At 46.4% G+C, this 26,824-nt stretch overlaps 1 protein-coding gene across 2 annotated transcripts in view; it reads left to right on the top strand.

Moving 5' to 3' along the window:
• CHODL (chondrolectin) overlaps positions 1-26,824 on the top strand; it is a 148,878-nt gene that overhangs the window by 56,107 nt on the left and 65,947 nt on the right. The gene's annotated exons all lie outside the window — the stretch shown is intronic.

Below are 26,824 nucleotides of genomic sequence, written 5' to 3'. Positions count from 1 at the left end.
TTTCATAGTATTGGTCTTTTCATATAGGCCAAAGGGACTATTTGGACCCTTTAGGCTCCAGGGTTCGGGTGTGATGCAACCCTCGCACTTATTGTAGGTACACCCCTGGCAGCCAGGCCCTGATTTGTGGTACCCAAGTGTTTGGGCAGCAAAAATTTCCTGACTTGTTCCCTTCAGAGAGAAAGAGGACTTGAACTCTATAGCGCCACCTGTTGAAAGCAGCGATCCTACAAGTCATTCCTGACTTGTTCCCTTGCATTTTGTTATTGTTCCATCATAGGACAAATGAATAATTGCTCAGTTCCCATTTAAATCAATAAGCTGTCCATATAGACATGTAAAAGATGGAAGGAAAGAGGAAAATGACTGCATGTGTATATAATAGACCTTACAACAGCCCTGCAATATGACTACTGATATTACCCAAGCCAGGGGTGTCAAACTGCATTCCTCGAGGGCTGTAAACAGGTCATGTTTTCAGGATTTCCTTGCATTGCACAGGTGATAATTTAATCACCTGCAGAGAATGATTCCAGCACCTTGTTCAATGCTAAGGAAATCTTGAAAACATGCATGGTTTGAGGCCCTCAAGGAATGCAGTTTGACACCCCTGATCCAAGCTAGACAGCCTAGTTGCAAGACTCAATAACGGTTCGGACTTTGCCTTGCAGGGCAGATACCTGCACTAGGTGGCACTAGCACCATAGTTTTCTATGTATTCAGGAGACAGCTCATTTGCATATTTTTCCCATGGAGCATTGCTAATAAAAGTTCATCTCCTTAAGGAGAGCCAGACCCCTAAAGATGTATCCCAGGCATTTTTAAGTTTACTCACTGTTGATTTTTGAGCCACTAGTACAGACACTACACTTTTTTCTTAGATTTGCCTAATAGTTAATTATAAAAATCAGATTAATGAAGCAGACAGCCTCTTTAGGATAGCAGCATGTGATTTTCCATTATGTTAATTTTTTTTGTTGCGACCATCATCATTATTGCATTACCTTTTAAATACTGTATGGAGTAGATGTGAAGCCATGTCCATGCGTATTTGGCACAGAGTCTAACCGAATTATCAGTGTGTCGGTGCTGCAGTGAATTGGATTTCCACAAGGAACTGTATTATTCTAATTGATTTGCGCAGCGTTAGAAGCCTTCCATTGTTTTCAGATCTCATTTTGCAGGGTATTTCTCTCTAGACCACATAGTGGTTTGGTGTACTTCCAGAAACGAAACCATTTATATTTCATAAGACACTAGAGATCTCTTCTCGCTTTATTGGCTAAAGTAATTCTGACAGTAAAGAAATGTTATGCACGGACGGACAATGATCTTTAATGTGGAAACGGAAAAAAAAAAGCTCAACTTTAATTTTTCATCACCGCTATTTCCATAATTGAGGTTTATATAAATGAGGCATGAAATCTTTAAACAGGCCTGAACAAGATTGGGAGAAATCATCTCCCAATCTCTTCATACCATGCACTGTCCTCCCTCCCCCACTGCATCTAGTTCACTCTCTGACTTTGAACCAGTTACAGAAGAAGAAGTAAGCAGGCTCCTTGCATCTTCTCGCCCGACCACTTGCACCAGTGACCCCATTCCGTCACATTTCCTCCAGTCCCTTTCCCCGGCTGTCACCTCTCACCTAACTAAAATATTCAACCTTTCCCTCACTTCCGGTATTTTTCCCTCCTCATTTAAGCATGCCATCATACATCCATTACTTAAAAAACCATCCCTCGACCAAAACTGTGCCGCTAATTATAGACCTGTCTCTAATCTTCCCTTCATCTCTAAACTCCTCGAACGCCTGGTCCACTCCCGTCTTACCCGCTATCTCTCAGATAACTCTCTTCTCGACCCTCTTCAATCTGGTTTCCGCTCTTTACACTCTACTGAAACTGCCCTCACTAAAGTCTCTAATGACCTACTAACAGCTAAATCTAATGGTCACTACTCCATGCTAATCCTCTTGGATCTCTCTGCAGCATTTGATACTGTGGATCATCAGCTCCTCCTCACTATGCTCCGCTCCATCGGCCTCAAGGACACCGTTCTCTCCTGGTTCTCCTCCTATCTCTCTGACCGATCCTTCACTGTATGTTTCGCTGGTTCCTCCTCCTCTCACCTTCCCCTTACTGTTGGGGTTCCTCAAGGATCAGTCCTAGGCCCCCTCCTCTTCTCTTTGTATACTGCCCCTATTGGACAAACAATCAGTAGATTTGGCTTCCAGTACCATCTCTATGCTGACGACACCCAACTATACACTTCTTCTCCTGATCTCACGCCTGCCTTATTAGAAAACACCAGTGATTGTCTTACCGCTGTCTCTAGCATCATGTCCTCCCTCTATCTGAAACTAAACCTGTCAAAAACTGAACTCCTCGTGTTTTCTCCCTCTACTAACCTACCTTTGCCTGACATTGCCATCTCCGTTTGCGGTTCCACCATTACTCCAAAGCAACATGCCCGCTGCCTTGGGGTCATCCTTGATTCTGACCTTTCATTCACCCCCCACATCCGATCACTGGCTCGCTCTTCTTACCTGCATCTCAAAAACATTTCTAGAATTCGCCCTTTTCTTACTTTCGACTCTGCAAAAACTCTTACTGTTTCACTTATTCATTCTCGTCTGGACTATTGTAACTCTCTACTAATCGGCCTCCCTCTTACCAAACTCTCCCCGCTCCAATCTGTCCTGAATGCTGCTGCCAGGATCATATTCCTCACCAACCGTTACACCGATGCCTCTACCTTGTGCCAGTCATTACACTGGTTACCCATCCACTCAAGAATCCAGTACAAAACTACTACCCTCATCCACAAAGCACTCCATGGCTCAGCACCACCCTACATCTCCTCTCTGGTCTCAGTCTACCACCCTACCCGTGCCCTCCGCTCCGCTGATGACCTCAGGTTAGCATCCTCAATAATCAGAACCTCCCACTCCCGTCTCCAAGACTTTACACGTGCTGCGCCGATTCTTTGGAATGCACTACCTAGGATAATACGATTAATCCCCAATCCCCACAGTTTTAAGCGTGCCCTAAAAACTCATTTGTTCAGACTGGCCTACCGCCTCAATGCATTAACCTAACGATCCCTGTGTGGCCTATATTAAAAAAAAAAAAAAAATTAATTAACTGGTTCATGCAGCTTTACATGAACACCCAAGCCTTACACTATGGCTGGTCCGAATAACTATAGCAATTGTTACCATCCACCTCTCGTGTCTCCCCTTTTCCTCATAGTTTGTAAGCTTACGAGCAGGGCCCTCACTCCTCTTGGTATCTGTTTTGAACTGTATTTCTGTTATGCTGTAATGTCTATTGTATGTACAAGTCCCCTCTATAATTTGTAAAGCGCTGCGGAATATGTTGGCGCTATATAAATAAAAATTATTATTATTATTATAAGGTGCGCTGCGCACTTTATGGAGGCCCCAATTAAAGTGCGGCACCGAAACTATTGCTCACCGTTACAACATATCAGATACCAGATCATATTTTATGCTACATTTTATCTGTCCATTTTTCAATGCAGGGCAGCAGACAAATGTAAATGGTCAGTGAATGTGAAGACGCAGAAATGGAAAATCCGTAAATCACTTTATTTGAAATCTAAGTTGTCTTATTCCCATAAAGTCATTACGAAGTGCCGGCCGCTAGTTGTCTCGTTTTTGTGTAAAGTGATGTTTTTGCATTTTTTATGGGTTTTTTTTTCTGCACCTTTTTTATTTTTCATGAAAAATGCAGCATTTTACTCTCCCAGTGAAGTGAATGAGATTTTTTGCAATCTCATACACAGGATGATTATTTTTTCCTTGACAATTTCAATCAGTTTCAAATCTGCAGTATGTCAATTCTTTCAGCGTTATTGCGACATTTTTCACTCTTCATCATGAATGGGAAAAACACATACAAGGAGGCACATAAAAACACAGCAAGAAAAAAAAAGTCACCTTTTTTATGCAGCCAAGAGACATGTTTTTGGTGCAGAAATATCTGCAGCAGATACTTTACCCCTTCATGACATCTGCCGTACATGTATGAAAGTGGATGTGAATGTGGTTTATTTTGTCAACGCGTTTCAAGGTTTTCAAACCTCTTCATCAGGACACATTAACCCCCAGCAAACTGCGATCAAAGATGATCGAAGCGGTCCGGCGGTACAGGGAAGCATCGCACAGGGAAGGGGCTCCCTGCGTGCTTCCCTGAAACCCTCATTACAAGGCGATGTGCTCACCTTGTACCGAGCATCTCCTCCCTGCAGGCCCCGGATCCAAAATGGCCGCAGGGCTACATCCGGGTCCTGCAGGGAGGTGGCTTACCAGCGCCTGCTCAGAGCAAGCGCTGTTAAGCCTGCAGCCCTGCATGTCAGATCGCTGATCTGACACAGTGCTGTGCAAAGTGTCAGATCAGTGGTCTGACCCTATAACATGATGACAATGTTAGGGGTCGAGTTCCTGCCTCTGCACAGGGGGATTCTCGGGCCATCTCCGCTGCGGTCTCCCATTCTTCTCCTGCCGCAGTGGAGCCTGCTCAGCAGAGACGTCGGTCCCAGTGTCTCGCTCAGTCTAACTCTGTGCAAAGAGTTACTGCTGCATTTCCTGCTTCTGCCATTGAAGTCAGTGCTGGGCAGCGGCGAGCAGACGCTTCTGGGACTAAGTCCTGCTTTTCACGTTCTGAGCATGCCCAGAGTAAGATCTCTCAGTGGAGATCGAGGGTCACATGATCAGATACTGCAGCTAAGGTCATTCGTCCTTCAGGAAGGCCCTGTAGGTGCTCACGCTCTGTGGCAGCCTCTCATTGGTCCTTCTAGGAAGGTCCTATACATGCTGCAACTATTTAAGGCTCGTATGGCCGCACGGCCATGCGCCAGTATTGTCTTTTGTTATGTGCTTTGCGCCAGTGTTGTCACGTGAGAATGTGTTCAGGGACCCGGCTGAAATAAGCCCCTAGAATGCTGGTACCTCCGGCGAGGTGTTTGTGTTTGAATGTATTCAGGGACCTAGCTGAAATAAGCCCCTAGAATGCTGGCACCTCTGGCGAGGAGTTTTGTGTGCATGCGTGACCACTGACTGCTCTCTGTTTGGGCAGTTAGCCTGTGCCTCTGTGGAGTCTAACAGGGCACAGTGCTTTTCTTTCACGGCTACTCAGTGAATTAACTGAGTTAGTCCATACCACCATATAGTACCGCCGTTTCCTAGCAGCAGGTACTCCTGCACGGTTGACCCCGGGCTGCGAACTCACCAATATCAATAAAAACATCTCTATTTACTCGGTGCGTTCCGCTAGCCCTAACATAATACTAGCGCCAGGGTCTGGTTAGTAAATGGTGGACATTCAGCAATCTTTGCGGTATATCCAGCAGCTGCAGGGTAGGTTGGCGGCTCTCGAGAGCTCAACCTCAGCTGTGGATGTTACCGCAGTTGCTGTACAGGCTGCTAGTGTGGCTGCAGCAACATTGTCCACTGCCACCCCTGTTCCGACATTATCTCGCCTCCCTCTGCCAGAAAAATTTTCTGGAGATAGCAAATCTTGTAGGGGATTCGTGAGTCAGTGCTCTATTCACCTCGAGCTCCTGGCTGCACGTTTTCCCACAGAGCAGGCTAAGGTGGGATTTACTGTGTCTCTCTTGTCGGACAGGGCGTTGGAATGGGCTACGCCGCTGTGGGAGCGTGGCGATCATGTGGTGCAGAGTGCTCCGCTGTTCCTGAGCACTCTGAAACAGGTCTTCTTAGGACCTCAACTCACCCATGACACGGCGCTCCAACTGCTGGCACTAACTCAGGGTGAGTCCTTGGTCAGCCATTTTTCCGTCCGCTTTCGTACTTTAGCTTCTGAACTGGAGTGGTCGGATAAAGCCCTTATCCCCATATTTTGGAGGGGCCTGGCTGATCACGTTAAGGACTCTCTGGCCACTAGGGAGATTCCTGCCACACTGGAGGAGTTAATAACTGTCTCTACTCGAATTGACCTCCGTTTTAACGAGCGGAGGTTAGAGTGAGCCCAGTGTAGGCAGAGGTTTCGGCTGGCTCCCACCTTCGCCAAACCTCTGGAATCTCCGATCCAGGTTCCTGAGTCACATGAGGCCATGTAAGTGTCACGAGCGGGATCTAAGTCCCGGACCGCTTGTGCACTCAAGGTCTGTCATGTTTGCCAGCAGTCAGGACATCTTGCCATCAGATGTCCCCAGCTGTCGAGGAAACGTCAGCGTCTAGTGGTAGTAGGTGGAGGTACACTAGACACGGCGACATTTGCCCCCAAATTGTCCTTTAAGGGGACAATTATTATAGGCTCATCCTCCCACTCGGTGGAGCTCTGCATGGATTCTGAGGCGGAGGGCAATTTTATGTCTTCTGCCTTCGCCCAATGTCACGCAGTACCCCTGGTTATGCTAGCTCAACCAGTAATGGTAACGGTACGAGTGGTGAATGGGTCGGCCATGCCCTCACAGATAACACACCAGACCATCCCTTTTACTCTTTCCATGTCGCCATCCCATCAGGAGATTATATCTCTGCTCATCATTCCTGAGGGAATTGGTGAGGTCCTGTTGGGGATACCTTGGCTACGGTGCCACTCTCCTCATATCAAGTGGTCCTCAGGCAGAATTCTGGGATGGGGTGAATCTTGTGGGGGTAGGTGGCAGATGGAGTGCGTTCAGGTTGCTACTACAGAGGTACCTGCAGATCTATCCTTTCTCCCCAAGCAATATTGGTCTTATGCAGACGTGTTCTCCAAAATGGCGGTGGAGACCCTTCCACCCCATCGCCCCTATGACTGTCCTATTGATCTCTTGCCTGGTGCTGAGCCTCCCCGGGATCGAGTTTATCCATTATCTCTCCCGGAGACGGAGGCAATGTCTCGGTACATTCAAGAGAATCTGGCAAGAGGGTTCATCAGGAAGTCAGTGTCACCTGCTGGGGCTGGGTTCTTCTTCATGCAGAAGAATGGAGAACTGCGTCCATGCATAGACTACAGGGGTCTTAACGCCATCACCGTTAAGAATAAGTATCCTTTGCCCTTGATATCTGAGCTTTTCGATAGGCTTCGGGGAGCAAGGGTATTTACTCAATTAGATCTGCGGGGTGCTCACAAGCTGATTCGCATCCATGAGGGGGACGAATGGAAGATGTCTTTTAACACCAGGGATGGGCACTATGAATATCTGGTGATGCCCTTCGGGCTCTGTAATGCCCCAGCTGTTTTCCAAGACTTTGTGAATGACATCTTCCGGGATATGCTTTCCACCTCGGTCGTAGTCTATCTGGATTATATTCTCATCTACTCTCCAGATATTGACTCACACCGGAGAGATATTTGCAAAGTCTTCGACCTCCAACGGGCAAACTCCCTCTATGCCAAGTTGGAGAAGTGTATGTTTGAGCAGGAGTCCTTACCTTTCCTCGGCTATATCAACTCCGCCCAGGGATTTGCTATGGATCCTGCCAAACTACAGGCTGTGATGGACAGGCAGGAACCCCATTCTCTTAAAGCGGTGCAGCGCTTTATGGGGTTCATTAATTATTATCGCCAGTTCATTCCGCACTTCTCAACTTTGGTAGCTCCCTTGGTTGCCCTCACCAAGAAGGGGGCAAATCCCAAATTGTGGTCTGAGGAGGTCTCCAAGGCCTTTGTCTCCATAAAGTCACACTTCGCTATCGCTCCCATCCTACATCGCCCCGATGTAGATAAGCCATTTATCATGGAGGTGGATGCCTCATCTGTTGGTGCTGGAGCAGTCCTTTTCCAAAAGGATGCTCAAGGTCGGAAGCATCCTTGCTTCTTCTTCTCCAAGACCTTCACACCAGCAGAGAGGAATTATTCCATCGGGGACAGGGAGTTGCTAGCCATGAAGTTGGCTTTCTCGGAGTGGAGACATGTCTTGGAGGGAGCTAGTTTTCCCTTCCAAGTCTTCACAGATCATAAAAATTTGGTGTACCTGTAGACAGCCCAGCTGTTAAATTCTCGCCAGGCCAGATGGTCCTTGTTCTTTTCCTGGTTTCATTTCACCCTCCATTTTCTTTCTGGGGAGAAGAACATTCGTGCCGACGCTCTCTTTCGCTCTGTTGTGTCATCTGTGGAGGAGGAAGAGGAGCCTCAGCTTATTGTCCCCACCGAGAGCCTGAGAACTGTGGCCCCGGTTTCGCTAGAGTCTGTGCCTCCGGGCAAGACTTTTGTACCATCCTGTTTGCAACCGGAGGTTCTCTCTTGGGCACACGCGTCCAGGGTGGGTGGACATTTTGGTTCCAAAAGGACATCTGAGTTACTGGCGAGGACATGCTGGTGGCCGCATATGGCTCGTGATGTCGCAGACTATGTTCGGGCGTGTGTCTCTTGCGCCAAGAACAAGTCCCCACGGCAATGGCCAGCTAGTTTGCTTTACCTTCTGCCGGTGGCCGACAGGCCCTGGGAGATGGTCGGGATGGACTTTGTGGTGGGCTTACCCAAGTCTCGTAGTTGCACCATTATCTGGGTGATCACCGACCATTTTTCCAAAATGGTTCATTTGATGCCTCTTCCACGGCTACCTTCTGAACGGGCTCTGGCAGCCTTGTTCATCAAACATATCTTTCACTTACACGGTATGCCGGACAAGATTGTCAGTGACCAGTGTCCCCAGTTTGCTTCTCGATTCTGGAGGGAGCTTTGTCGTCTACTCAGTATTGAGTTAAATCTCTCTTCGGCTTATCATCCCGAGACGAATGGGTTGGTTGAGAGAGCCAATCAGACTCTGATCACTTATTTCTGACATTTTGTTTCTGCCAGGCAGGATGACTGGGCATCCTGTTACCGTGGGCAGAGTTTGCCCTTAACAATGCTGTAGCCAACTCCACCGGTCAGACTCCTTTCCTCCTTAATTACGGCCAGCATCCACGGGTTCCTGTGCCTATGCCTGTGTCCTCTGCTGACTCCAGGGTGGCAGACTGGGCAGTGGAGGCACGAGACATTTGGGACCGCACTCAGGATGCCATCCGCGCCTCCAAGGAGAGAATGAAGTCCACCGCCGATGCACATCGGCGCCCTGCCCCGACCTTTGTTCCTGGCGACTTAGTGTGGCTCTCCGCTCGTAACATCAGGCTGCGTGTTGAGTCCAGTAAGTTTGCTCCTCACTACTTAGGTCCCTTCAAGGTCCTCGAACAGGTTAATCCTGTGGTCTACCGTCTAGCCCTTCCTCCACGCCTAGGTATCACCGACACCTTTCATGTTTCCCTCCTTAAGCCCGTATACATGTCCCGGTTTTCTGACTCATCTGCCGAAACATCGGGTTCATCTACGGATGATTACGAGGTGAACGCTATTTTGGGGTCCAAGGTGGTTCGTGGCAAAAAATTTTATTTGGTGGACTGGAGGGGTTACGGTCCTGAGGATAGATCCTGGGAGCCTGCTGAGCACATTCGGGCTCTGCAGTTCATTGCTGCCTTTGAATGTAGCGAGACCCAAGGAGGGGGGGTAATGTTGGGGGTTGAGTTCCTGCCTCTGCACAGGGGGAATCTCGGGCCATCTCCGCTGCGGTCTCCCATTCTTCTCCTGCCGCAGTGGAGCCTGCTCAGCAGAGACGTCGGTCCCAGCATCTAGCTCAGTCTGACTCTGTGCAAAGAGTTACTGCTGCATTTCCTGCTTCTGCCATTGAAGTCAGTGCTGGGCAGCGGCGAGCAGACGCTTCTGGGACTAAGTCCTGCTTTTCACGTTCTGAGCATGCCCAGAGTAAGATCTCTCAGTGGAGATCGAGGGTCATATGATCAGATACTGCAGCTAAGGTCATTCGTCCTTCAGGAAGGCCCTGTAGGTGCTCACGCTCTGTGACAGCCTCTCATTGGTCCTTCTAGGAAGGTCCTATACGTGCTGCAACTATTTAAGGCTCGCATGGCCGCACGGCCATGCGCCAGTATTGTCTTTTGTTATGTGCTTTGCACCAGTGTGGTCTCGTGAGAATGTGTTCAGGGACCTGGCTGAAATAAGCCCCTAGAATGCTGACACCTCCGGCGAGGAGTTTTGTGTGCATGCGTTACCACTGACTAGAGTTGAGCGACCTTGACCTTTTTAGAGTCGAGCCGGGTTTCGCGAAACCCGACTATCTCAAAAGTCGGGTAGAGTGAAATCGGCCGATTATGACGTAAAGTCGGGATCGACCGAAACACGAAACCCAATGCAAGTCAATGGGGCAGCATAGTCTGCAGTGAGTGGGGGCCAGGAAAACACCTAGAGTGCCCATTTTAATGTCAAAACCATCCATTCTTCTTAATGAAGGTTTGTCAAGCGTAATTTACCTTATAATAATTGGAAGGCATTTGAAATTGGGGGTCATTTGGCTAAAGTTGTGGTGGGTAGGGCTGGTTCAAGTAATTAGTGGGCCCAGGAAATCTGGACCACGTCACGGCAGTGGAGCAGGGAGAGGTAAGTATTTCAACTTTGCAAGTGCTGTGAACCTGAGCAAGCAGGGGGGGCCCACTCGTTGGCATTGGCACTGGCACAGGGCCCCTCAAAGTACAGCGGTGTGTTTGCACGGCGGGGGCGCCTCCCACCGGCAGCAACACTTTTGCGTACCATGAGAAGCCCTGTGCCAGTGACGTCGCCAACTAGTATTCCTCCCCCCACCTGATGAAGGAACCTGCACTTTCATCTGCACCTTCCTGTTTGTCCCCGTGTAAGGTGGTATGGTATGCGGGAAGGGGGACCTGACTTTCAGCAGGGTCACAATCTTGCAGTGTAGCGTGCACGGGAAATGTTGCGTTATGGGTCAATGTACCAGCAGACTCATCTATCACTGGCTGGGCAATGGGCAGGATGAGGAGGAAACACAGATATAGGCCCAAAGAATAAAGTGGCCTAAATGCAGTTCAAAATTGGTAACACAGGACTAATCAGGGGGCATTGCAGTGGAGGACAACTGGAATGAGAGGCTGACACAGAGAGTAGGCCCAAATCAGTAAGTAGTCGAAATGCAGTTCAAAATTGGCAACAGTAGTAAACAGGCGGCACAGCTTTGTTCAGTGGAGGAGAACAGCAAGGAGTGGCAGACACCGATAGTAGGCCCCAAACCAACTAGTAGGCCAAATGCAGTCTAACATTAACAACTACTTAACGAGCGCCTGAAAACGGAATTTCAGGACAGGAAACCAGGAGAACAGCAAGGAGCGGCAGACACCGATAGTAGGCCCCAAACCAACTAGTACGCCAAATGCAGTTGTTCCGTTTAACCACAATTTAATGAGAGCCTGAAGATAGAAGTTCAGGAAAGGCAACCTGGAGAACACCTTGGAGTGGAACACACCATCTCTCTACACCCCATACCCAATTTGTAGGTCTAATGCAGCGTAGTTTCCAACAACTACTAAACGAGAGCATGATGATCGAAGCATTGGCGAGGAAACCTGGGGAACACCTTGGAGTGGAACACACCATCTCTCTACACCCCATACCCAATTTGTAGGCCTAATGCAGCGTAGTTTCCAACAACTACTAAACGAGAGCATGATGATCGAAGCATTGGCGAGGAAACCTGGGGAACACCTTGGAGTGGAACACACCATCTCTCTACAGTGGAACACACCATCTCTCTACACCCCATACCCAATTTGTAGGCCTAATGCAGCGTAGTTTCCAACAACTACTAAACGAGAGCCGGAAGATCGAAGCTCAGGAAAGGCAACCTGGAGAACACCTTGGAGTGGAACACACCATCTCTCTACACCCCATACCCAATTTGTAGGCCCAATACAGCGTAGTTTCCAACAACTACTAAACGAGAGCCGGAAGATCGAAGCAATGGAGAGGAAACCTGGGGAACACCTTGGAGTGTAACACACCATCTCTCTACACCCCATACCCAATTTGTAGGCCTAATGCAGCGTAGTTTCCAACAACTACTAAACGAGAGCCGGAAGATCGAAGCAGTGGAGAGGAAACCTGGGGAACACCTTGGAGTGTAACACACCATCTCTCTACACCCCATACCCAAGTTGTAGGCCTAATGCAGCGTAGTTTCCAACAACTGCTAAACGAGAGCCGGAAGATCGAAGCAATGGAGAGGAAACCTGGGGAACACCTTGGAGTGTAACACACCATCTCTCTACACCCCATACCCAATTTGTAGGCCTAATGCAGCGTAGTTTCCAACAACTACTAAACGAGAGCATGAAGATCGAAGCAATGGAGAGGAAACCTGGGGAACACCTTGGAGTGTAACACACCATCTCTCTACACCCCATACCCAATTTGTAGGCCCAATGCAGCGTAGTTTCCAACAACTACTAAACGAGAGCCGGAAGATCGAAGCTCAGGAAAGGCAACCTGGGGAACACCTTGGAGTGTAACAAACCCTCTCTCTACACCACGGAAGGGCTGATTCTTAGGAAGAAAGGCTGTCGGAAAGAAGCAGGGCGCGTCCGAGGGTGATTATATTCTTATTAGGTATATACTCACCCTCGGACGCGCCCTGCTTCTTTATTTGTAATGAATGTTTATTTGCAATGTGGTTTTGACTTACTCTATTTTTTTGGTAAATAATGATTTTATTATTTTCATTGTTTTGCATCTTCTTGGCAATAATATAAAGAAGACGCGACAGGACAACACTCGGTGGATGCCATATCTGTGTTTAAAATTGAAAAAACCTTTCAGTTAACTACTTGCAGGAGAAAGTTATTGTAGCTGGTGGCCATTTTTAGTACTGTACCAGATTTTTGTTGTATGTGTTTGTTTTTAATGTTAAAATGTCTGCATTTGATATCTCTCCAGTATTTTCTTTTTTATAAGCAAAATACTTATTTTTATATTTTCTGATGTTGGTTCCAGGGGTACACGGGCAGCAGTGGTGTGGTCAGTGGAGGCCTAGTGGAAGGAGTGACCGCAGACAGGCATCGAAGGCCTAAAATAATAACACATGGCTGTAGGCAATTTTAAATTGGTTCCAGGGGTACACGGGCAGCAGTGGTGTGGTCAGTGGAGGCCTAGTGGAAGGAGTGACCGCAGACAGGCATCGAAGGCCTAAAATAATAACACATGGCTGTAGGCAATTTTAAATTGGTTCCAGGGGTACACGGGCAGCAGTGGTGTGGTCAGTGGAGGCCTAGTGGAAGGAGTGACCGCAGACAGGCATCGAAGGCCTAAAATAATAACACATGGCTGTAGGCAATTTTAAATTGGTTCCAGGGGTACACGGGCAGCAGTGGTGTGGTCAGTGGAGGCCTAGTGGAAGGAGTGACCGCAGACAGGCATCGAAGGCCTAAAATAATAACACATGGCTGTAGGCAATTTTAAATTGGTTCCAGGGGTACACGGGCAGCAGTGGTGTGGTCAGTGGAGGCCTAGTGGAAGGAGTGACCGCAGACAGGCATCGAAGGCCTAAAATAATAACACATGGCTGTAGGCAATTTTAAATTGGTTCCAGGGGTACACGGGCAGCAGTGGTGTGGTCAGTGGAGGCCTAGTGGAAGGAGTGACCACAGACAGGCATCGAAGGCCTAAAATAATAACACATGGCTGTAGGCAATTTTAAATTGGTTCCAGGGGTACACGGGCAGCAGTGGTGTGGTCAGTGGAGGCCTAGTGGAAGGAGTGACCACAGACAGGCATCGAAGGCCTAACATAACAAAAATGTCAATACAATGGTATTGTCAGTGGCAGGCATTGAAGAATGTCAGCGCATAGACTAAACATTGGTGGAGCTGTGAGATAATTTTGCAAGTGGTAGAGCACTGTTTGAGCTGGGGTGGGGGGAAACTGTCTTGTGGCCGGCGGTACAGGCCCAGGGCCCCTCATATTACAACGGTGTGTCTGACGTTGGGTGCGCACCACCACCGCCAGAGACACTTTATTGTACTAGGAGGGACCCAGTGGCAGTGCCGTCGACCAAAAGCGGGCTCACCCACCTCGTCAGACAAACTGCACTCTCACGGGTGCTGTCGCCAAGTGTCGATACCACGGCCCCGTGTGGGGAGTTTGGCCATTTAGTGAGGTGTAAACATGTCGTATGCTGGACAATCAGGTGCAGAAAATTACGAGATTGGAAAAGGCATTCAGAATAGTCCACAGGCAAGACCTTTTCATAGGAAAGCTAGGTGTCAGCCGGGCAAGGTGGGGCAAAAGATTTCGAAATCCAGTTGTGGTTCATTTTAATGAAGGTTAGATCATCTACATTTTGGGTAGCCAGACGAGTCCTTTTTTCTGTTAGTATTGAACCTGCAGCACTGAATACTCTTTCTGATAGGACACTAGCTGCCGGGCAAGCAAGCTCCTGCAATGCATATTCTGCCAATTCTGGCCAGGTGTCTAATTTTGATGCCCAGTAATCAAATGGGAATGACGGTAGAGGGAGAACATCGATAAGGGGATGAAAAATAGTTTGTAACCATACTGGACAAATGTTGTCTCCTGTCACTTTGAATTGATGCTGCAGTACCTGTCCTGTCTGCGGTCATAGCAAAATCACTCCACAACCTGGTCAGAAAACCCCTCTGGCCAACGCCACTTCTGATTTCTGCCCCTCTAACTCCTCTGGTCTGCTGGCCCCTGCAGCTCGTGTGAGAACGATCACGGGCGCTGTGTGCAGGGAATGCCAGAAGCAAACGGTCAACAAGAGTTGATTGTTTGGTTGCTAATATTAGTTCCAAGTTCTCATGTGGCATTATATTTTGCAATTTGCCTTTATAGCGAGGATCAAGGAGGCAGGCCAACCAGTAATCGTCATCATTCATCATTTTAGTTATGCGTGTGTCCCTTTTGAGGATACATAAGGCATAATCCGCCATGTGGGCCAAAGTTCCAGTTCTCAAATCTGCGGTTGTGCTTGGTTGAGGGGCAGTTTCAGGCAAATCCACGTCACTTGTGTCCCTCAAAAAACCAGAACCCGGCCTTGCCGCGCCACCAATTTCCAGTGGCCCCGGAAAAGCTTCCTCATTAAAAATATAATCATCCCCATCATCCTCCTCGTCCTCCTCCTCCTCTTCGCCCGCTACCTCGTCCTGTACACTGCCCTGGCCAGACAATGGCTGACTGTCATCAAGGCTTTCCTCTTCCTCAGCTGCAGACGCCTGATCCTTTATGTGCGTCAAACTTTGCATCAGCAGACGCATTAGGGGGATGCTCATGCTTATTATGGCGTTGTCTGCACTAACCAGCCGTGTGCATTCCTCAAAACACTGAAGGACTTGACACATGTCTTGAATCTTCGACCACTGCACACCTGACAACTCCATGTCTGCCATCCTACTGCCTGCCCGTCTATGTGTATCCTCCCACAAAAACATAACAGCCCGCCTCTGTTCACACAGTCTCTGAAGCATGTGCAGTGTTGAGTTCCACCTTGTTGCAACGTCTATGATTAGGCGCTGCTGGGGAAGGTTCAAAGAACGCTGATAGGTCTGCATACGGCTGGAGTGTACGGGCGAACGGCGGATATGTGAGCAAAGTCCACGCACTTTGAGGAGCAGGTCGGATAACCCCGGATAACTTTTCAGGAAGCACTGCACCACCAGGTTTAAGGTGTGAGCCAGGCAAGGAATGTGTTTCAGTTGGGAAAGGGAGATGGCAGCCATGAAATTCCTTCCGTTATCACTCACTACCTTGCCTGCCTCAAGATCTACAGTGCCCAGCCACGACTGCGTTTCTTTCTGCAAGAACTCGGACAGAACTTCCGCGGTGTGTCTGTTGTCGCCCAAACACTTCATAGCCAATACAGCCTGCTGACGTTTGCCAGTAGCTGCCCCATAATGGGAGACCTGGTGTGCAACAGTGGCAGCTGCGGATGGAGTGGTTGTGCGACTGCGGTCTGTGGACGAGCTCTCGCTTCTGCAGGAGGACGAAGAGGAGGAGGAGGGGGTGCGAACGGCTACAGCCAATTGTTTCCTAGACCGTGGGCTAGGCAGAACTGTCCCAAACTTGCGGTCCCCTGTGGACCCTGCATCCACCACATTTACCCAGTGTGCCGTGATGGACACGTAACGTCCCTGGCCATGCCTACTGGTCCATGCATCTGTTGTCAGGTGCACCTTTGTGCTCACAGATTGCCTGAGTGCATGGACGATGCGCTCTTTAACATGCTGGTGGAGGGCTGGGATGGCTTTTCTGGAAAAAAAGTGTCAACTGGGTAGCTCGTAGCGTGGTACAGCGTAGTCCATCAGGGCTTTGAAAGCTTCGCTTTCAACTAACCGGTAGGGCATCATCTCTAACGAGATTAGTCTAGCTATGTGTGCGTTCAAACCCTGTGTACGTGGATGCGAGGCTAAGTACTTCCTTTTTCTAACCATAGTCTCATGTAGGGTGAGCTGGACTGGAGAGCTGGAGATCGTGGAACTAGCGGGGGTGCCGGTGGACATGGCAGACTGAGAGACGGTGGGAGATGGTATTGTTGCCACCGGTGCCCTAGATGCAGTGTTTCCTACTACGAAACTGGTGATTCCCTGACCCTGACTGCTTTGGCCTGGCAAAGAAACCTGCACAGATACTGCAGGTGGTGCGGAAAATGGTGGCCCTACACTGCCGGAAGGGATGTTGCGTTGCTGACTAGCTTCATTGGCCGAGGGTGCTACAACCTTAAGGGACGTTTGGTAGTTAGTCCAGGCTTGCAAATGCATGGTGGTTAAATGTCTATGCATGCAACTTGTATTGAGACTTTTCAGATTCTGTCCTCTGTAGTTGAACATTTTTGACAGATGACTTTGCGCTGATCAATTGGATGTTGTTTAAAAAAATGCCAGACTGCACTCTTTCTAGCATCGGATACCTTTTCAGGCATTGCAGACTGAGCTTTAACCGGATGGCCACGCTGTCCTCCAACAGGTTTTGGCTTTGCCACGCGTTTTGGGCAAGATACGGGCCCGGCAGATGGAACCTGTTGCGATGTTGATGCCTGCCCCTCCTCCTCCGCTTCAGAAATGCTGCCCCCTGCACCCTGTTCCCCCAATGACTGCCAATTGGGGTCAAGAACTGGGTCATCTATTACCTCTTCTTGTAGCTCGTGTGCAACTTCGTCTGTGTCACCGTGTCGGTCGGTGGTATAGCGTTCGTGATGGGGCAACATAGTCTCATCAGGGTCTGATTCTTGATCAGCACCCTGTGAGGGCAATGTTGTGGTCTGAGTCAAAGGACCAGCATAGTAGTCTGGCTGTGGCTGTGCATCAGTGCACTCCATGTCAGATTCAACTTGTAATGGGCATGGACTGTTAACTGCTTCACTTTCTAAGCCAGGGACGGTATGTGTAAAGAGCTCCATGGAGTAACCCGTTGTGTCGCCTGCTGCATTCTTCTCTGTTGTTGTTTTTGCTGAAGAGGACAAGGAAGCGACTTGTCCCTGACCGTGAACATCCACTAACGTCGCGCTGCTTTGACATTTACCAGTTTCACGAGAGGAGGCAAAAGAGCTGGAGGCTGAGTCAGCAAGATAAGCCAAAACTTGCTCTTGCTGCTCTGGCTTTAAAAGCGGTTTTCCTACTCCCAGAATAGGGAGCGTTCGAGGCCTTGTGTAGCCAGACGACGAACCTGGCTCCACAGCTCCAGACTTAGGTGCAATATTTTTTTTCCCACGACCAGCTGATGCTCCACCACTACCACTACCCTCATTACCAGCTGACAATGAACGCCCCCGGCCACGACCTCTTCCACCATACTTCCTCATTGTTTTAAAAACGTAAACAAACTAACGGTATTTGTTGCTGTCACACAAATTACACGGTGAGCTATAACTTCAGTATGATTTAGCTACCCCTTTACAGGTGAGTGAGACCACAACGAAAATCAGGCACAATGTTACACACTCTGTTGTTGGTGGCAACAAATGAGAGAGATGCCACACACGCAGGACTGTCACTGAAGCACAAATGTAAATATTAATCTCCCACTGATTTGATTTTTTTTTTTTTTTAAGGGAGACTTTAGGAAAAAAAAATAATAGAATAAAATGATTTTTTCAGGAAGAATTTAGAAACCAAATAAAATAAAATGATTTTTTCAGGGAGAATTTAGAAAACAAATAAAACAAAAAAAGACTTTCTATGGCCCACTGAGTGAGAGATGACGCACACAGGAGTCAGGAGTGGCACACAAGCCCAGAGGCCAATATTTATCTCCCACTGATTGATGTAGTGATTTTTTCAGGTAGATTTTGGAACCCAAATCAAGCTAAAAAAAATAATAGGCTTTCTATGGCCCACAATTGGAGAGAGAGAGAGAGATGGCACACCCAGGAGTCAAGACTGGCACACAAGCAGAAAGGGCAATATTAATCTCCCACTTATTTTTTTTTTTTTTTTTTTTTTTTTCAGGGAGACTTTAGGAAAAAAAAAAAAAAGAATAAAATGATTTTTTCAGGAAGAATTTAGAAACCAAAGAAAATAAAATGATTTTTTCAGGGAGAATTTAGAAAACAAATAAAACAAAAAAAGGCTTTCTATGGCCCACTGAGTGAGAGATGACGCACACAGGAGTCAGGAGTGGCACACAAGCCCAGAGGCCAATATTTATCTCCCACTGATTGATGTAGTGATTTTTTCAGGTAGATTTTGGAACCCAAATCAAGCTAAAAAAAATAATAGGCTTTCTATGGCCCACAATTGGAGAGAGAGAGAGAGATGGCACACCCAGGAGTCAAGACTGGCACACAAGCAGAAAGGGCAATATTAATCTCCCACTGATTTGTTTTTTTTTTTTTTTTTTTCAGGGAGACTTTAGGAAAAAAAAAAATAGAATAAAATGATTTTTTCAGGAAGAATTTAGAAACCAAATAAAATAAAATGATTTTTTCAGGGAGAATTTAGAAAACAAATAAAACAAAAAAAGGCTTTCTATGGCCCACTGAGTGAGAGATGATGCACACAAGAGTCAGGAGTGGCACACAAGCCCAGAGGCCCATGTTTATCTCCCACTGATTGATGTAGTGATTTTTTCAGGTAGATTTTGGAACCCAAATCAAGCTAAAAAAATAATAGGCTTTCTATGGCCCACAATTGGAGAGAGAGAGAGAGATGGCACACCCAGGAGTCAAGACTGGCACGCAAGCAGAAAGGGCAATATTATTCTCCCACTGATTTGTTTTTTTTTTTTTTTTTTTCAGGGAGACTTTAGGAAAAAAAAAAAAAGAATAAAATGATTTTTTCAGGAAGAATTTAGAAACCAAAGAAAATAAAATGATTTTTTCAGGGAGAATTTAGAAAACAAATAAAACAAAAAAAGGCTTTCTATGGCCCACTGAGTGAGAGATGACGCACACAGGAGTCAGGAGTGGCACACAAGCCCAGAGGCCAATATTTATCTCCCACTTTTTTTTTTTGATCCAGGGAAAATGTATAAACCCAATAAAAAAAATAATAAATAGGCTTTCTATGGCCCACTATCTGAGAGACAGAGAGAGATGGCACGCTTAGGACTGGCACACAAGCCCAAAGGCCAATATTAATCTCCCTTTTTTTTAAGGGAGAATTTATAAAACCAAAAAAAAATAAATAAATAGGCTTTCTATGGCCCACTATTTGTGAGAGAGATGGCACGCTCAGGACTGGCACACAAGCCCAGAGGCCAATATTAATCTCCCACTTTTTTTTTTTTTTTCCAGGGAAAATTTATAAACCCAATAAAAAAAAAAAATAAATAAATAGGCTTTCTATGGCCCACTATCTGAGAGAGAGAGATGGCACGCTTAGGACTGGCACACAAGCCCAAAGGCCAATATTAATCTCCCACTGATTGATTTATTGATTTTTTCAGGTAGAATTTAGAACCCAAATAAAGCAAAAAAAAAAAAAAAGGGCTTTCTATGGCCCACTGAGTGAGTGATGATGCACACAGGAGTCAGGAGTGGCACACAAGCCCTGAGGCCAATATTTTTCTCCCACTGATTGATGTAGTGATTTTTTCAGGTAGATTTTAGAACCAAAATCAAGCAAAAAAATAAATAGGCTTTCTATGGCCCACTGAGTGAGTGATGATGCACACAGGAGTCAAGAGTGGCACACAAGCCCTGAGGCCAATATTTTTCTCCCACTGATTGATGTAGTGATTTTTTCAGGTAGATTTTATAACCCAAATCAAGCAAAAAAATAAATAGGCTTTCTATGGCCCACTGAGTGAGAGATGACACAGACAGGGATGGCACTCTAGCAGTAATGTCAATCTTAATCTCCCACAAAAAAAAAAAAAAAAACAGGGACTGTCCTTCAATTACTATCTCCCTGCAGTAATCTCAGCCAGGTATGGCAGGCAGCAATAAGGAGTGGACCAAAAAGATAGCTGTGCAGAAAGGAAGGAACAAGAGGATTTGTGCTTTGAAAAAAGCAGTTGGTTTGCACAGCGGCGTACACACAGCAATGCAGCTATCAGGGAGCCTTCTAGGGCAGCCCAATGAGCTACAGCGCTGAGGGGGAAAAAAAAAAAATGTAGCTTCCACTGTCCCTGCACACCGAAGGTGGTGTTGGGCAGTGGAAATCGCTACAGCACAAGCGGTTTTGTGGTTAATGGACCCTGCCTAACGCTATCCCTGCTTCTGACGAAGCGGCAGCAACCTCTCCCTAAGCTCAGATCAGCAGCAGTAACATGGCGGTCGGCGGGAACGCCCCTTTATAGCCCCTGTGACGTCGCAGACAGCAAGCCAATCACTGCAATGCCCTTCTCTAAGATGGTGGGGACCAGGACCTATGTCATCACGCTGCCCACACTCTGCGTTTACCTTCATTGGCTGAGAAATGGCGCTTTTCACGTCATTGAAACGCGACTTTGGCGCGAAAGTCGCGTACCGCATGGCCGACCCCGCACAGGGGTCGGATCGGGTTTCATGAAACCCGACTTTGCCAAAAGTCGGCGACTTTTGAAAATGAACGACCCGTTTCGCTCAACCCTACCACTGACTGCTCTCTGTATGGGCAGTTAGCCTGTGCCTCTGTGGAGTCTAACAGAGCACAGTGCTTTTCTTTCACGGCTAGTTGGTGAATTAACTGAGTTAGTCCATACCGCCATATAGTACCAGTGTTTGCTAGCAGCAGGTACTCCTGCACAGTGGACCCCGGGCTGCGAACGCACCAATATCAATAAAAACATATCTATTTACTCAGTGCTTTCCGCTAGCCCTAACAGACCCCCTGGGGAAATATTATAAAGTAAAAAAATATATATATTCACATGTGAAAAAAAATTCCAAAATAAAGAAAAAAAATAAAATATTGTTCCCATAAATACATTTCTTTATCTAAATAAATAAAAAAACAGTAAAAGTACACATATTTAGTATCGTCCATAACAACCCGACCTATAAAACTGTCCCACTAGTTAACCCCTTCAGTGAACGCGGTAAAAAAAAAAAAAAAAAACGAGGCAAAAAGCAACGCTTTGTTATCATGCAGCCGAACAAAAAGTGGAATAAAAAGCGATCAAAACGACAGATATAAATAATCATATAACCATGGTACCACTGAAAACGTCATCTTGTCCCGTAAAAAACGAGCTGCCATACAGCATCATCAGTGAAAAACTAAAAAAGTTATAGTCCTCCTCAGAATAAAGCGATGCAAAAATAATTATTTTTTCTATAAAATAGCTTTTATCGTAAAAAAGCGCCAAAACATAAAAAAATATAAATGAGGTATCACTGTAATTATACTGACCCGAAGAATAAAACTTCTTTATTAATTTTACCAAACATGGAACGGTATAAGCATCCTCCTAAAAGAAATTCATGAATAGCTGGTTTTTGATCATTCTGCCTCACAAAAATTGGAATAAAAAGCGATCAAAAAATGTCATGTGCCCGAAAATGATACCAATAAAAATGACAAATCGTCCCGCAAAAAGCAAGACCTCACAGGACTCTGTGGACCAAAATATGGAAAAATGATAGCTCTCAAGATGTGGAGACGCAAAAACTATTTTTTGCAATAAAAAGCGTCTTTTAGTGTGTGACAGCTGCCAATAATAAAAATCAGCTAAAAAGCCCACTATAAATAGTAAAATAAACCCCCCTTCATCACCCCCTTAACCCCTTCATGACCAGGGGATTTTTCGTTTTTCCGTGTTCGTTTTTCGCTCCCCTCCTTCCCAGAGCCATAACTTTTTTATTTTTCCGTCAATTTGGCCATGTGAGGGCTTATTTTTTGCGGGACGAGTTGTACTTTTGAACGACATCATTGGTTTTAACATGTCGTGTACTAGAAAACGGGAAAAAAATTCCAAGTGCGGTGAAATTGCAAAAAAAGTGCAATCCCACATTGGTTTTTTGTTTGGCTTTTTTGCTAGGTTCACTAAATGCTAAAAATGACCTGCCATTATGATTTTCCAGGTCATTACGAGTTCATAGACACCAAACATGACTAGGTTATTTTTTATCTAAGTGGTGAAAAAAAATTCCAAACTTTGCTAAAAAAAAAAAAAAAAAAAATTGCGCCATTTTCCGATACTCGTAGCGTCTCCATTTTTCGTGATCTGGGGTCGTTTGAGGGCTTATTTTTTGCGTGCCGAGATGACGTTTTTAATGATAGCATTTCGGTGCAGATACGTTCTTTTGATCGCCCGTTATTGCATTTTAATGCAATGTCGCGGCGACCAAAAAAACGTAATTCTGGCGTTTCGAGTTTTTTTCCCGCTACGCTGTTTAGCGATCAGGTTAATACTTTTTTTTATTTGATAGATCGGGCAATTCTGAGCGCGGCGATACCAAATATGCGTAGATTTGATATTTTTTTTATTGATTTATTTTGATTGGGGCGAAAGGGGGGTGATTTAAACTTTTATGTTTTTTTTATTTTTTTCACATTTTTTTAAACTTTTTTTTTTAACTTTTGCCATGCTTCAATAGCCTCCATGAGAGGCTAGAAGCAGGCACAAGCCGATCGGCTCTGCTACATAGCAGCGATCTGCTGATCGCTGCTATGTAGCAGAATTGCACGTGTGCTGTGAGCGCCGACCACAGGGTGGCGCTCACAGCGACGGGCAATCAGTAACCATAGAGGTCTCAAGGACCTCTATGGCTACAATGGAGACGCATCGCCGACCCCCGGACATGTGACGGGGGTCGGCGATGACGTCATTTCCGGCCGCCCGGCCGGAAGCGGTAGTTAAATGCCGCTGTCTGCGTTTGACAGCGGCATTTAACTAGTTAATAGGTGCGGGCAGATCGCGATTCTGCCCGCGCCTATTACGGGCACATGTCAGCTGTTCAAAACAGCTGACATGTCCCGGCTTTGGTGCGGGCTCACCGCGGAGCCCTGCATCAAAGCAGGGGAGCCGGCATCGGACGGTATAGTACGTCCGATGCCGGTAAGGGGTTAATTAGGGAAAAGTAATAAAATAAAAAAAAATATATGTATTTCCATTTTCCCATTAGGGTTAGGGCTAGGGTTTGGATTAGGGCTAGGGTTAGGGCTAGGGTTAGGGTTAGGGCTAGGGTTAGGGGAAGGGGAAGGATTAAGGCTAGGGTTAGGTTTAGGGCTAGGGTTGGGGCTAGGTTTAGGGTTGGGGCTATGGTTAGGGTTTCAGTTAGAATTGGGGGTTTCCTGTTATGAACTGGTGGTTTAGGAGCAACATGGGACGAGCTCTGAAGGAGGTGGTACCTGTACTTACCGCAGTCCCTAAGCTCAACATAACACTAGAAGTAGCCGTGGGATGCTCCTGTCACTCCCTAGGCACCTCGTCACAGCCTGAGAATTAACTACCCCTAAAGATAGAAACAGGAAAACTATCTTGCCTCAGAGAAAATCCCCAAAGGATAGATAGCCCCCGACAAGTAATGACTGTGAGTGGAGAGGGAAAAGACATACGTAGAATGAAACCAGGATGTAGCACAGGAGGCCAGTCTAGCTAGATAGATAGGACAGGACGGAATACTGTGCGGTCAGTATTAAAAACTACAAAAATCCACACAGAGTTTACAAAAATCTCCACACCTGACTAAAGGTGTGGAGGGTAAATCTGCTTCCCAGAGCTTCCAGCTTAACTGAATTTATCCATACTGACAAGCTGGACAAAACATAGAATGCACAGAACGAATAAGTCCACAACATGTGGACAGAAAAGAGCAAAGAAAGGACTTATCTTTGCTGAACTGGTCAGGATATCAGGGAAATCCAAGAGAGATGTGAATCCAACCAGGAACCATTGATCAGTGGCACTGGCTGAAGGGAAGAGCTAGGTATAAATAGCCGAGCAGAAAGACAATCAGTGGAAGCAGCTGCAGACTGCTAAATCCAAGGAGCAGCCATACCACTTAAAACCACCGGAGGGAGCCCAAGAGCAGAACTCACAAAAGTGCCACTTACAACCACCGGAGGGAGCCCAAGAGCGGAATTCACAACAGTTTCCACTGTTTAGGCACATCAGGGGCTCTCCAAACGCGACATGGCATCCGATCTCAATTCCAGACAATTCTGTGTTGAAAAAGTAAAACAGTGCTCCTTCCTTTCCGAGCTCTGCCGTGCGCCCAAACAGGGGTTTACCCCAACATATGAGGTATCAACGTACTCAGGACAAATTGGACAACAACTTTTGTCGTCCAATTTCTCTTGTTACCCTTGAGAAAATAAAAACATTTTTGTGGGAAAAAAATGATTTTTTATTTTCGCGGCTCTGCATTATAAACTGTAGTGAAACACTTGGGGGTTCAAAGTTCTCTCAACACATCTAGATAAGTTCCTTGGGGGGTCTAGTTTCCAATATGGCTTCACTTGTGGGGGGTTTCTACTGTTTATGTACATTAGGGGCTCTGCAAATGCAATGGGATGCCTGCAGACCAATCCATCTAAGTCTGCATTCCAAATGGCGCTCCTTCTCTTCCGAGCTCTGCCATGCACCCAAACGGTGGTTCACCCCACATGTGGGGTATCAGCGTACTCAGGACTAATTGGACAACAACTTTTGGGGTCCAATTTCTCCTGTTACCCTTGGGAAAATACAAAACTGGGGACCAAAATATAATTTTTGTGGAAAAAAATTATTTTTTATTTTCACGGCTATGCGTTATAAACTGTAATTAAACACTTGGGGGTTCAAACTTCTCAGAACACATCTAGATAAGTTCCTTGGGGTGTTTAGTTTCCAATATTGGGTCACTTGTGGGGGGTTTCTACTGTTTAGGTACATTAGGGGCTCTGCAAACGCAATGTGACGCCTGCAGACCAATGCATCTAAGTCTGCATTACAAATGGCGCTCCTTACCTTCCTAGCTCTGCCATGCACCCAAACGGTGGTTGCCACCACATGCTAGGTATCAGCATACTCAGGAAAAATTGGACAACAACTTTTGGGTTCAATTTCTCCTGTTATTCTTGGGAAAATACACAACTGGGGGCTAAAATTTAATTTTTTGGGAAAAAAAAATTATTTTCATGGCTCTGCGTTCTAAACTATAGTGAAACACTTGGGGGTTCAAAGCTCTCACAACACATCTAGATAAGTTCCTTAGGGGGTCTACTTTCCAAAATTGTGTCACTTTTGGGGGGTTTCAATGTTTAGGCACATCAGTGGCTCTCCAAACGCAACATGGCATCCCATCTCAATTCCAGTCAATTTTGCATTGAAAAGTCAAACGGCGCTCCTTCCCTTCTGAGCTCTGCCATGTGCCCAAACAGTGGTTTACCCCCACATTTGGGGTATCAGCATACTCAGGACAAATTTCAAAAATTTTGGGGTCCAATAACTTCTCTTACCCTTGGGGAAATAAAAAATTGGGGGCAAAAAAATCATTTTTGTGAAAAAATATGATTTTTTATTTTTACGGCTCTGCATTATAAACTTCTGTGAAGCACTTAGTGGGTCAAAGTGCTCACAACACATCTAGATAAGTTCCTTAGGGGGTCTAGTTTCCAAAATGGTGTCACTTGTGGGGGGTTTCAATGTTTAGTGACCCGCAGAAAAGGAACTGAGCGGCACTCGATGTGTTAATCTTCACAGGCAGTAACAGTGTAGGAGAAGTCTCGGCATAAACTTCAAGCCACCAGTCTATGTGTTTGCAGATGCCGGGTGGTGCTTAGCATATAAAGCACCTGGAGAGTACAAAGGAGGGCAACAAAATTAATAAAGGGGATGGGAGAACTACAATACCTAGATAGATTAGCGAAATTAGGATTATTTAGTCTAGAAAAAAGACGACTGAGGGGCGATCTAATAACCATGTATAAGTATATAAGAGGACAATACAAATATCTCGCTGAGGATTTGTTTATACCAAGGAAGGTGACGGGCACAAGGGGGCATTCTTTGCGTCTGGAGGAGAAAAGGTTTTTCCACCAACATAGAAGAGGATTCTTTACTGTTAGGGCAGTGAGAATCTGGAATTGCTTGCCTGAGGAGGTGGTGATGGCGAACTCAGTCGAGGGGTTCAAGAGAGGCCTGGATGTCTTCCTGGAGCAGAACAATATTGTATCATACAATTATTAGGTTCTGTAGAAGGATGTAAATCTGGGTATTTATTATGATGGAATATAGGCTGAACTGGATGGACAAATGTCTTTTTTCGGCCTTACTAACTATGTTACTATGTTACTGACCCGTGGAAGCGCATTTTGCGTGAAACGACCGTAGTCCTTCTCCTCTCCCCCGCACCCAATCCTCTTTCCTGCCGCCTCTCCGCATAATGTCTCACATCGCTTTAAGCGAATAAAGGACACTATCTTCAGCAAGAATCTGGTGAGTGCTGCATCTTTTGTTATTTAACAAGTTTCAATGTTTAGGCACATCAGTGGCCCTCCAAACGCAACATGGCGTCCCATCTCAATTCCTGTCAATTTTGCATTGAAAAGTCAAATACTGCTTCTTCCCTTCCGATCTCTGCCATGCGCCTAAACAGTGGTTTACCCCCACATATGGGGTAACGACGTACTCAGGACAAATTGTGCAACAAC

The sequence above is a fragment of the Ranitomeya imitator genome, chromosome 3, assembly GCF_032444005.1.
Source record: "Ranitomeya imitator isolate aRanImi1 chromosome 3, aRanImi1.pri, whole genome shotgun sequence".
NCBI classification, from domain to species: domain Eukaryota; kingdom Metazoa; phylum Chordata; class Amphibia; order Anura; family Dendrobatidae; genus Ranitomeya; species Ranitomeya imitator.
This window is presented reverse-complemented; position numbering and strand designations above follow the sequence as displayed.